The 14,052-nt window shown below is 38.9% G+C and overlaps 1 long non-coding RNA gene across 1 annotated transcript; it reads right to left on the bottom strand.

Moving 5' to 3' along the window:
- Positions 1-2,161: 2,161 nt before the first annotated feature.
- Positions 2,162-9,374, bottom strand: LOC109182485. Its single transcript, XR_002054377.1, has 3 exons — positions 8,887-9,374; positions 8,011-8,080; positions 2,162-2,272 (listed from the first exon to the last, which is right to left on the bottom strand). It is a non-coding gene; the product is annotated as an uncharacterized LOC109182485 (long non-coding RNA).
- Positions 9,375-14,052: the final 4,678 nt, after the last annotated feature.

The raw sequence follows: 14,052 nt of genomic DNA, 5'->3' as shown, positions 1-14,052 counted from the left end.
TTTGCTTTCAAGATTCAACCTTCCACCTATTTGGGCATCTAGGAGGGTAAGATCTAAGTTTATCTAGTCTTTTTGGTTCCATCTTAGTTGTCTTTTTCTTAAAGGTAGGATCTTTATGATCTTTTGGTTTGATCTTGAAGTGGGTTTGAGAAGTAAGCCTTGTGGGGAGCTTGTGGTGTGTTAAGTGAAATCTTTTGGTCTACAAGAGGTAACCCATGCTCTACAAAACCTATTTTGCTTACCTATATGTGATTTCTTGGATTCTACTTGTGCTTTGCTATGGAATGTGAGGGTTTATGCATTTATCTTGTGATATTGCATATCTAGAGCTTGTGTTTAGGGTTCATTTGTGTCATTGCTTGGCATCTTCCATGGTTCAAGTCATTTTGTTGTATTGGGTGAGATTTGGCATGTTTTGGACTTGAATTTGTGTTTGGAGAAGAAAATCCCCGAAGGAATTTATTGTGGAACAGGAATGTTCCCGCGGCGGAACGGCAGGCGGGGGCACCACCCGCCGGCCTACCCGCGGGTACAGGCCTCGTGGGATGATGTTCCCGCGGGCGGAACCACGAGTGGGGCACTACCCGTGGGTCCACCCGCGGGTACACGGTGGTGTTTGGTCCGGGATTTGTTCCCCGTGATTCGTTGTCTCGGTATTTGATCCTTTGACTTTCCGTTGTTCTTTTGTGGAACTATTTGAGCGTCTTCTTGATGTTTCGTAGGTTTAGAACTATATTGTAGGTATCCATGTAGGACTTTGGTGTCTTGAATCGTGCTAAGTGTTCAACATTGTGTTTCATTGGACCAAGAGGTGTCTTGTGAGTTCCTCGAACTATCTTGAGTTTCTCGTTGTTAAGCATGCTAGATTATTGTCTTAATGCTAGCGTGTGTGTTGTTCGTATCTTCCGTGTGGTTGATGTTAACTTGTGTTATACATCGTTGTTGTCGTTGGGTGGTGACCCATTCCTTGATTGACTATGGTTTCATACCTTCGCTGTAATCCGTTGCTTGACTCGTGTGAGTGGTGCGTGTGTGCTTTACCTGGATTGCACGATTAGTGGTATGGGACGCTAGTAACCAAAGTATTGCAGCGGACCTCGTGGTAGCCGGTGACGTGATTATGGAGATGTGTTCTTCGAGAAAGGTTCACCGTGATTGGGGATAACATGTGTTATCCGGGCATGTGTTTCGCCATGTACGGTACTTGTGTACTATGAATTGGTGGTCTTGTAGGCGGATTGTTGGTGGGGGACGACGGTCCCAGGAGGGAAAAGGTTGGACTAAGAAGTACAGGGTCCTGGAGGTAATGGTTAGCATGAAGGTACAAGGTTGGGGGTAGCCATAAGGTTGGAACAGGACATAAGGAAGGCATATCAACTCGTGATGGGTGATGTCACGAGAGCTTGTGTAGCCGTTGTGGTGAGTTCTCTTTCTTGTGACGTGTGTAGTCACAAGGGCATGTGTTGCCATGAGTGAGTCTTATTCCTTTTGTGTTGTGGGTAATCTTTGTGTTTTGGGATGTGTTCCCGGTGTTATCTTTGAGAGTGATGAGTCTTGTGTTGTTTATTGATCTTGGCTTTTGACTTATATACTTATGTATTCCGTTTCGAAAATGGTTTTATGACTTATATCTACCTATAATACTTAACGGTATTGGTGGGTTACCAGCATTATCACTGACCGGGCGTCGTCCCAATGTTTATCTTTGTATCTTTCAGGTGATGTTTAGACGAGCGCGATGTCTAGAGCTTGGTAGCTTAGCACCTTTATCCTTGTTTTTGTGGTCTGTGCGCCAATATAGTTAAACTAATGTTTTGGGATAGATGTTTACACTTGCAGATTGTTCGCCTTAGCGTTTACCGAGTTCGGTAGACGTGACATAACACCCCATGAATTGGATTTTCTTTTATCCAGTTTCTATTTTATCTTCCGCTGTGCTAATTTATTGTTTAATCTGCATGTGTTAGGGCTTTCTTTTGGGCCTTATTTAGGGGGTGTTACACTAGTCCATGAATATTTAAAATTGGAATTTTAAGAATTAATTCCTCAAATGAAATATGATTAATTACTCAATTAATCCATGAATTGAATGTGGATATAAGGGTCTGGGGTGTTATGCCACATCTGAGCTGGAGAACTCAGATGCACATGCTATATTAACTAATTATCCTCAAACACGTCATTACATCATCAAGGCACGCAGGCCGAAAAAAAAAGACTAACTATCTAAGCCGAGGTCCTCTAGTGCGCTCCGGTGGCTAATCATCTGTGCCTGAAAACCAAATATATCTGTTCAGCGAATAATGCTGGTAACCCACTCCAACGCATTAAAATACAATATATATATATATATAATATATATATATATATATAATATATATATATATAGGAAAATGACACTTTTTCCCCTGTGTTATATGCTTATAGCACTTTTTCCCCCTGAGTTATTCATGCATTCACATTTGCCCCCTCAATTATTATAGAAGTGGCAATTTTTTCCCCTGATAATATTAAATGGACATTTCTACCCTTAAAACAAATATTTTATTTATTTCTCTTCTTCACCAAATTATTGCTTATACGTAGGGATAACCACGGTTCGGTTCGAACTGAACCAAACACTATAGCAATCAAATTAAAAAATTTCGGTTATGATTCATAACATAACCCAATATTTGGGTTTCCGTTTATTAAAATCGTAAACTGGAAAAAATTGGATCCTAAACCGTGAACCGGAGGTTCAAATCAGAACTACTAGCAATAGCTTAAATTAGAATTATAATATTTGCAAATAATGTATGTTTTTTTCCGCATTTATATTGACTCTCACATATAAGTATATATAATCGCGATTTGAGTTTTATTTTGAAACCGTCGGTTCACGATTTTGGATCCAATTTGAAAGGTTGGATCAAACTTTCTTTTAAAATTTTATTTTTTATTTTTAAAATATTCTAAATTTAACACTTAATGTATTTTATTTTTTCAAATCGTGGTTATAATTTGTTGGAGAAGAAAAATAAATGAAATATTTATTTTAAGGGTAAATATGTCCATTTAATATATCAGGGAGAAAAACTGCCACTTAAATAATTTAAGGGAGAAAGATATATACTTAGGAGACTCTAGCTTTAAAACCAGGAATAGACTCGACAGATGGGGATAAGCACATTCTAACAGTTATAATCAAACATATAAAGATATCATTAAGAATCTTAAGGTCACAAGTTAATTTCACCTCATTCATGTCATCTTTCAATCAATCATCTTTATCATATAAGCACACTTTGGTGGCACCACAGGACAAATCGAATGCCCATACATGAGGGTTAGCGCATATAGCGCTAACACAGCCCCGCAGCACCCTGCCTCATACTGCAGCATGAAGGGGTTGACCGTAGCCTATCGATGAACCGTAGCTCATTAGATCGTAGACGAGCTCAGCAGCGGACCACAGCCTTACACACCGTTGACGAGCTCAATTAGTGGACCGTGGCCCTCTTTGTGGACTGCGGCCCTACACACCGTTGACGAGCTCAATCAGTGGACCGCAGCCCCTGTAAGACCGCTGACGAGCTCAGCGGCGGACTACAGCCCTACACACCGTTGACGAGCTCAAACGGTGGATCATGGCTCTCTTTGTGGACTGTAGCCCTACACACCGTTGACGAGCTCAATCGGTGGACTGTAGCCCATGTAAAACCAATTTGACCGTAGCCAATATTGGGGAGTCATACACATATAACACGTAGCAAGCACATGCGATTCATATTAACACATCGGGAGAGGGGAGAAAACATATAATGAAACCTATGCGTGGTCATCCACATACTAGGAATGGTCCTAGGTGGTTCATACATCCTTCACCTAGGTTGCGGGGTACCAATTCAACTAGCATACAATACACAAGACTCTTTTATCCTACGAACGATACCCAAAACATCAAACTAGACTTAGACACGATAAACGGAGTCCGTTGGGACACCACGAGGGCCAGGGAAACATCAAACGGGGAAGCCAACAACCCAAAGTGGGGAAAAATCCAGCTGGTGGCCGGCAGGTGTAGGACCACCCACCGGCTGCCCGCTGGCAAAAAGTCTCCGGGCAGCGGGTGCCCGGCGGGCAGTCGTCTGCCCGCTGCCGGCGACGCCAATTTGGGCAACGGGTAGGTGGCGGGCCCCCTACCCCCACCTACCCCCCACTCCCCACTGACTCTTTTCAATATATTAATCCCGGAATCTTTCGTGGAACCCGAAACCATGTTTAATCACTTTTAAACGTAAACGGCGATACCACGTAGTCAATAATGGATCAGAACCAAGAATTATATTAAACATATCCTAACGTGACTTCTAATCTAAACATAAATAACACCCGAACATGCGAAATCCCACCCAAATATACCAAGAACATCACGATACGAAATTCCCAGTTCAATCTAGGGCTCTAATCATATTCATATCATCAAAATCATTGTTTATCTTTAAAATCAAGAACATCAAGATTTATCAAGAACATCACATAAATATCAAGATCCTCTTATAATCATCAAGATTATCAAGATCAACACATAAGATCGTCTCATCAATCATCAAGATCATATCATCATCATCATAAAAGATTTATCTAGACACAAGCATAGAGAAGAAGCTAAGAAGTAGATTATAGCGAAGAAAATAGGTTTTGTTGAGACATGGGTTACCTCTTAGCCTTAATTAAATTCCTTGGCTATTAAGGGTCTTTCTCTAAGATCTCCTCTTCTTGATTTCTCCTATGTTGGTGATAAGAGAATTCTTGGAAATTCTTGTGCGGTGATATCTATTGTGGTGTGTATTTTAAGTGCTTCTTATGTCCCTATTTATATATCTAAGAGTCCTAATTAGGGTCTGAAGGGTATGAATTTGCTAATTATATTTATTATTAGATTAAGGGATTGGTTTTGGGGATAAGAGTCCATGGTCTATGGTGGACCCTTACTAGTTAATTAATGGAATTTAATTCTCTTTTCAGGGTAAGTAATTAAATAATTTGTTCGGGTTAGAAGCCGTAACACGGGGTGTTACACCTGTGTCTAAGCTTCGGAGACGAAGCTTCTTGTAAGAGGGGAGGGTGTAACACCCAGTGTTACAGCCTCCAAATTCGGACTAAATATGGAATTAATTTCGTTAATATATACTCCCTCCGTCCCGAATTAGATGTCTCATTTACTTTTTGCACGCTTTTTAATGAATTAAAGTAAATGTTATGCACTTTCGAATTATGCCCCTCACTTTTTCATTTTTGAAAATAAAAACAATAAAGAAAGCAAAAGCTAGAAGGGTAATTTGAAAAAAGTAGAATGATGGTGATGTTCAATTTTGGAAAGTGGACAACATTTTGGGACAAACTAAAAAGGAAAGTAAGACACATAAAATGGGATAGAGAGAGTAATTAAAAAGGATTTAATTGTGCTAGAATTCTCCTTAATTAATTAGTGTGGTCCGCAATGGATCATGGACCCTTATCTTAATCAAGTCTTTAATCCTGTTAGGAATAGGGAAAGTGGGCCTCTACTATTCAGATTCTAGTTAGGACTCCTGTATCTATATATAGGGATTAGAAAGCATTTAGAAACCTTGCAACGATTAATCCTACCATGCGAGACATTCCCCGAGGAAACTTAGCAAAAGAATTCCCCACCACCAAGCCTAGGGAGATCAATTGAAGGAGAATCTTAGAGAAGAACCTTAGTAGCCAAGGAAATTGGTTAAGGCTAAGAGGTAACTAGACCTGGCAATTATCGACACGACCCGTTAACACGATACGAAACTGGACACAAAAATAACAGGTTAGTGTTTAGCCTTAACGGGGTGTTACACCCTCCCCCCTTACAAGAAGCTTCGTCCTCGAAGCTTAGACTTAACGGGTTGGAGGACATGGTTGCGTCGTGCACGTATTTCTTTAGTTGCGACACGTGGAACACGTTGTGTACTCGGTCCAGTTTGGCCGGCAATGCGAGGCGGTAAGCCAGGTTCCCGACTCTTTCTAAGATTTCGTAGGGGCCAATAAATCTGGGCTTAGTTTTCCTTTCTTGTAACACCCCCAACTTAAAAACCAAAATAAAAGACTTTTCTTACTAAACGACTAAATACAAATGCGGAAGCAAAAATCAAAATCTAAACCATTGGGGTGCTATGCCACGCTTGGGCAGCCAACTAAGCCCAAACGCACAGGCTAAAAAGGTTTCTATCTACAAATCCATAATACAACATTCCACTTTCCAAATCACAAATTAACTACAACAACAATTCAAGTTCTAAGACTAAACCAGTTATACCAAACTCAAATCCAAGACTACGAGCTCTACGCCGCACTCTCAAACTAGCAACAACTTCAAATCTTGCAAACATTAAGGTTTGGAAAACACAAATAAAAGAATTAGCATAAAATGCTAAGTAAGCTCTACTCCGCCCTGTAAAATACTTACATTTATACTTTTCAAATTGGACATACTTTGTAAATGAGTTTTAAAATTATTTCAATCATATAGTTTGACTCAATAACAAAGGTAAGTAGTAAATCATTTTCCAAGATAACTCTTAGGCACCAAGGCCATAACACACTCCACTCAAAATAGCATTAGGTTTCATATTAGTAATAGGGTCGCCAAAATAGTAACATTTACTCTTTCCAAAACAATACAACTACCATATAAATCATTCGTTCATTTCCCAAAATAATAAGTATGGAGGATTTAGAAATATCACTTTTCAATATGAGTATCATTTCGAAGCATAGCTTTCCACATAATCATTTTGGAAGTATAGATAGGTATACAAGTATATATGGAAGAATTCACAATAGCAAAATAATAATCTCTTCAAGTCATCATATCAAGATATAGATTTCTCTCAAGTCATTCTCAGAACATATATGTCAATAATAATAGATAGGGAGGAATTCAAATCATATTTCTCAAATCACTTTTCCAAGTATCACATATCCATATACTCTCATATATATATATATATATATATATATATATATATATATAAGGTGAAAGGGACGAAGGGTATTAGATCAACTAAGCCCTAGTGACACGGTAATCCACTCTATCGGCCACTCCACAAGTTTGTCCCTTTCGTGGGATAAAGGACTAAAACCTTAAGTGTGCACACCCTCTAATGGGCTTCCCCCACCCAAAAGAGTAGTAACTAGTCCAAGTAGCCCAGGATGTTTTCTACCAGGCTACTCCACATATAATAGGTACCCAGGATGTTTTCTACTAGATACAATCTCATCAAAATAGGGCCAGAACCCACATAGGACCGAAGTCCACCATTCCACAACCATCCATCATATCCACATATCCTCCAAAAATAGATACATCTTTATATATCCTCCAAAAACAAGAATAGTTATCAAAATAGATACAGTATCCTCCAAAAGTAATAATTGTTTTCCAAGAAGGTTTTCATGAATATTATCATTTGCCGGTAGGCTATCCAAATTATAGTTTTCAAATAATACAACGCATTATAACCCATCAATATCCATACTTTCCATAATAGTTTTTATCCTCCAAAAAGAATATAATAGTATGCAAAATAATATATTTTCTCTAATTTACACATTTCCTCCAAAAACAATGTCCTTCAAAAGTAAATATAATGTCATATCCTCCAATATAAACATAGTTTCACTCATTTCAATATACTTAGGTTTTCAACCACAATTTCTCAAAGTACAAATATATATGTGTATCACAAAATTATAAGTTTTCTAATACTCAAATCAATCCCAATTATAATGGGGTTTCAACACAAAACATTTAGGCACACCATAGATTATACACCTTTCAAAAATATAGTTTCAACCCATATAAATCACAAGTCAACACCAAAATAACCATATTTTGCTATTTATCACATTTTGAAACTAGAACACATTCTAAAAATAATTTAAATACACAAATCATATACGTAAAACATTTAGTAGGGCAAAGTAATTTAAACAGACATAGAAACTTACCTCAAGCTAAGCTCTCAAAGCCAGCACCCAATCTAGGCTCAACTTATAAGTTAGTCACTTCAACAAGAACCTGTGGGTCAACAATCTAATATAATCACTAATCACTAAAAATAATAATATTATTATTATTATTAGTAACCATCACTAATCAACATCCTCATCACCATCGAATAATTCCTTTACCATTTACTGCCATCATCAACAATAATCATTTAACTCACTGCCATCATCAACAATAATCATTTAACCATGATTAATGATCATTAATTCATAAGCATCCTCATCATCCTTAAACACCATGATTATCACTAACCATCTTGCTAATCACCATTAATCCAACATCATCATGCTCATCATTATTCAATAATTATCATCATTAATCATTAATTATATCATTAGCATCGTCATCACCAATTATTGCATCATCACCATTTAATCATACCCATTAATGATTAATACCAAAATAATTAATAATTTCTACCTCATTAATCCACCATAAATCTTTAATCTTCATCTCATCACTTCACAATCTCTAAAGATTAAGCAATTCAAATTTCCAGATTTACCACCAGATCTCATCTTCAATATTAGCCATCCATAATCATCTTTAATCAGTTTTAACCCATCATACGTAAATCATAACATCCCCATCATCAATGATTTAATCTTCATTAATATATTGTCAGTACCCATAATCACTCAACTAATCATTACTACCATCCTTAATCATCATTAACAATATTATGATTATTTAAACAACATCAACCATTATCAATAATCTCTACCATCCTTAATCTTAACCAACCAACCATTACACTAATCACCATCTTTAACCCTAATCATTAACAACAACTAAACATTACTAACAGAACATACCTCACCTCAGCTTCGTCCACAACTTTGCCGGAAAAGGGAAGCTTCGACACCACCCCTCCTAACCACACCACACTACCGGCAACCACAGCTCAAGTCACAACACCGCGAACCTCCACCGCCCATAGCCGCTGCTCACCGAAGGAGGTCCAGCCGCCGCAACTGCTTTTGGTCCAACCACCGCGGGAGGAAACTTCGTCGCTAGAAGCTTGCCGGTCACGATCTAGTCGTCGCCGTCGACTAGAGATGAAAGGAGAAAGGTGTCGTCGTTGCTCTGCTTGCCGGTAAGAAATAGAGGAACCACTAGACTACTCTGTTCTGCTGCTTCGTCGCGAAGAGAAAGGGAGACGGAGGACAGAGGAGGAGAAGGAGGTTCAAAGTACATGTCTTAGCTCACAACAAGGAAGATGGCTGTTGACGAAGAGAAATAAAAACAAAAATGGCGATGGGGAGTGAGTTGGTGTTGGCGGCTGATCTCTATCAGCAAAGAGGTTGAGATAACCTTGAATTAAAATGTTAGGGTTTTTGGTCTCAAAATTCATATCATATAATTTGGACTAAGGTTTGGATTATACAATTGGACTAGGATTATTTTGGGCTTAAACAAAACTATTTGGACTCAACATTTTAGACTTGTAAAATGATATTGACAGGCTCGACTCAGATAGATTTTGAATAGCAAAATTGTGGGCTATAAAATAAATTATTTAAGTTTAGGCACAAAAACAATTTGTTTTGAAAGTATTAGAGCTAAAATATTTAGGATTAAAAGATAGATTTTATTTTCAAGAATATTTTATTAAAATAAAGTGTTTTAAAATATCGGGGTGTCACAATTCTTCCCAAACCTCATTACCTCTCGCGTGGGTGAGATCTTCAACCACAGCTTCTCTCCTACTTGGAATTCGGTCGGCTTTCTCCCTAAGTCGGCGTAGGACTTTTGGCGGTCTTGCGCGGTGTAACACCCCGTGTTACGACCTTCAAATCTGAATTAATTATTAAATTAATTCTGATAATTAAAATAATTAAGAGGAATTTAATCCAATTATAATTCCCTTAATTAACCCAGGCGGTCCACAATGAATCGTGAACCTTTACCTGAACCAGGAACATTAAGCCCATAGGGAATAAGGAAAGCAGGCCTTATTATTCAGACCTAGAGTAGGTTTTCCTTAAACATATAAATAGGGGATTAGGAAGCAGATAGAACCTTCCTCTCTTCTCCCTCACTCGAAAACACTCTAAGGTAATCCCGCCAAGGAAGTCCCCCACTAACAAGCCTAGGAAGATCAATTGGGAGAAGAATCTTAGAGAAGAGCCTTAGTAACCAGGGATATTGATTAGGGCTAAGAGGTAACCCCTGTCAAAACCTATTTTCCTTGCTATATCTTATTTATTAGCTCCTTTTATAACTGTATATGTGATTTTGTGATTGAGTCTTGATAGAACCTTTGCCAAGGATTTATATTGTGATTATTTGATAATCTTGATAATCTTGATGTTGTGATTAATTATATGTGTAATCTTGTATTTTATTATGTCTAGAGCTTTTCCCTAGGGTTTATATCGTGGATCTCGTTGTTGTGATATTCTTGGTATATTTGGGTGGGTTTATGCATGATCGGGTGTTGAGGCTAGCCTAGGATTTGTTTTTTGGACTTTGCATATAGATTTCTTGATGTTCTTGAGGTTCTGGATGCCCCTGAACCATTATATGTATTAATGATGAGTCTTGGCATGTTTAGGAATCGTGTTAGGACGTATTTGGTATGATTCTTGATTTAATTCCGTTAATTGAATCCGTGGTGTTGTCGTTATGTGTTTGAATGTGTTTGGACATGGTTTTGGGTTCCACGAGAGATCCCGGGACCCAAAAGTTTCCTGAGTATCATTGGGGGTAGGTGGGGGCATGGGTACCCGCTGCCCAGCTCGCCTTGTCCAGCGGGCATCCGGCGGGCAGACCGGCCACCCGCTGGAATGGTGGCTGCCCGCCGGCGGGTGGTCCTCCACCCGCCACCTAGCCGCTGGAATTGTGTGGTGCGTCGTGATATTTTTTCCCCGTTTGATGTTTCCCCTTGTCCCGTTGTGTTCCGTTGTACCCCGTTTGTCGTGTATGAGTCTCGTTTGGTGTTTTGAGTATCGTTCTAGGAATTTATGTGTAATACGTGCCGTTGTTGTTGTGTCTTGATTGTTAATTGATTGATTATGTGTTGATTGATTGAATGGTGATGAGTATCGTGGTCATTGCGCAATGGCCGGTGTGATTGATGATGATGATGATGATGATGAGATTGTGATTGGTGGAAATGAATTGTTGGCGGTTGGCACCACTTGTGCCCGGCCATTGCACTAAAGGTACAGGCCTAGCGGTTACTGTGCTAAAGGCACAAACCCAACTTCGACTAGCTTGCCATTGAGCATGGGTCAGGTTTTAAGTGTTGCGGTGTCATGTCAGGGCTATATGCGCTGAACCCTTGATATTGGCACTACAGGTGCGGATCATGCGAATGGCACTGCGGCGCTATCTTGATATGTTGGTGGATGAAAGGTGGTTTGTCGGTGGGGGCATGTAGTTGCCTGGAGGAATAAGGGAGGCGATATATGGGTGGCCTGGAGGTATAGGTTGGAACTAATATAAGGACGGAGGGTGCTACAAGGTTGGAACTTGGTATAAGGTGGGAAGATCGTTTGTGTGCTTTGATGATTGCTTGTTAATTGATTGTCTTGAATGCCCTTGTTGTCTCTATTTGCTATTTATGAACTTGTTTGTCTATTATGTCTTGTATCGTATTCTTAGGATGCATGCTAGTCTTTATGATTGTCCTATATTGTCAAGTCTATTATCGTGTCTTGAGTCTTGATCTTGGATTTAAATTAGAGTCTCGTAAGTTATATATGTATTCCAGTTTTAAAATGATTTCTTTATATCTACCTATATTGTACTTAACGCGTCGGAGTGGGTTACCAGCATTATTCGCTAACGATTGTTACACCGAATGTGTTTCAGGAGCAGTTGAGTAGCTTCGGAGCGCGCTAGTCGGATTCGTGGATTTAGTTTAGATAGTTCTAGCTTTGATGAGCTGGCATGCGTGCCTTGATTTGTATTTAGATATTAATTACGCTTTGTTAGTTAGTCTAGCCTATGCATCTGGGTTCTCTAGCTCAGATGTGGTATAACACCCCGTCTATCATGTTTAGTTTATGCTCTGTTTGGGAATTAATATTAGAATCGCCTTTATTCCATAAGCTTTAAAAGTTTAAAAATTTAGGGGTGTTACACGCGACCTTCATCTTCTCTTGTATGTACTTGACTTTCGCGATGGTGTCTTGTAGATATTGTGGTCCTAAAGCCACTGGGTTAACCATGTCTTCCCAACATAATGGGGTCCTGCACTTCTGACCGTACAAGGCCTCGTAGGGAGCCATACGTATACTCGCGTGATAGCTATTATTGTAGGAGAATTCGATCAAGTCCAAGTGTTCTTCCCATGATCCTTGGAAATCGATCATGTAAGCCCTTAACATGTCTTCTAGGGTTTGGATAGTCCTTTCAGTTTGTCCGTCGGTCGTGGGGTGGAAGGCGGTGCTTAGTTTTAATCTTGTCCCCATAGCTATTTGTAGCGATTTCCAAAACTGGGATATGAACCTGGAATCCCTATCTGAGACAATATCTCGTGGGACCCCGTGGTATTTGACCACCTGACTGATATAAGCCATGGCTAACTGCTTCATCATCCAAGTCTCCTTCATGGCAATGAATCGTGCAGTTTCAGTCAACCGGTCTACAATTTCCCATATTTTGTCCTTCCCCGTCTAGGTTACAAGCAAACTTCCTACAAAGTCCATGGAAATGGAGTCCCATTACCCTTGGGGTATTCCCATTCATGGGCTTTATTGACTCAATTTAACATGTTTGAGGGTTAATTGCATCTTTTTAAAGTTTAAGTGCCTAATTGACTTTTGGTGTAAAGTTTAGGGGCCTATTTGACCCTTTTCCCTTTTATAAAAGACAATAGTTGTATAAAATATAAACAAGGATTTTAACAACAAGAGTCAAACCTCTGACCTCAAATATAGCAATTAAAGTTTAACCAACTAAGCAACACAAACATTTATATATTAAAGTGCAACATCTTGTATATAACTGGGTTGTTTCTGTGTTGTCTGTGAAAACTGATAAACATTATTTTTATTGCAGTTTTTAACAATTTTTTTATAATTAAATTGCAAAAGTTAATTAATTTTATATCTAATTTTATTTATTATTGCTATAAGTAGTTTTTATAAATATTGTTAATTTTTAGAGTTGTTTTTGTTATTAAGTTGATTTTGTTACCAGGACTATGTGGTCTAATGGTACCCGGGTTGGACTTTCATTTGGAAGGTTGTGAGTTCGAGCCTCAATGGAGGTGTTATTAGCTCTTTGTGTTTCAGTAGGTTGAGAAAGTATATGAATAGATACTACAATGTAATAGAGCTAGTAGCATTCAAAAAAGAAATAAAAGTTGATTTTGTTAATAAATTTGTCCAATAATTTCCTAATCCAATTTAATTAGTTTATTATTATTATTATTATTATTATTATTATTATTATTATTATTATTATTATTATGTTTAGCTATTAAAATAGGTTAGTCAATCGCTTCCCAAATAATAGATCGGATGACCGACGATAAACGACAGAGAGAGATGCGCAAGTTTTTGCGGCCTCGGCTAAAGAAGCACCGAACGGCGTGGATCATGGACGAGGTTGGTCTTCGTGGAGGGCGATTGAATAGACAAGCTTTGAACGAATGAAAGGCTCTCCAATGGCTGTCCCTGGTTCACGCTCTCTTTCGGAATTTACGCCAAAGGAGTCCGGCGATGTCTGCGTGTAGGAATCGGAGGTGTGGTTGATGCTATACCAGTATAAAAGAGGGAGATTCTGAAGGAGGAAGGTATCAAATTGCACCGGGAAGGATTTCCGGTCAGCAGTGTAGTTCTTCCGGCCAGCGGCGTTAACATGGACGGAGGTGTTGTTTGAGCTTCTTGGTCGGCGGCTACGGAAGCAATCCTGGGGCTTGGTGTTAATTAACTTCAATCTGGTTCGCAGCTTACGTGCATGGTTTCTCCTCCTCTTTCTTCAATTATGCCTGTTGTTTAATTCACCTGTTCAATTCATAACTTTCT

Source organism: Ipomoea nil, unplaced genomic scaffold (genome assembly GCF_001879475.1).
Source record: "Ipomoea nil cultivar Tokyo-kokei standard unplaced genomic scaffold, Asagao_1.1 scaffold1049, whole genome shotgun sequence".
In the NCBI taxonomy this organism is placed as follows: Eukaryota; Viridiplantae; Streptophyta; class Magnoliopsida; order Solanales; family Convolvulaceae; genus Ipomoea; species Ipomoea nil.
Note: the sequence above shows the minus strand (reverse complement) of the source record. Positions and strands in the feature narration are given on the sequence as shown.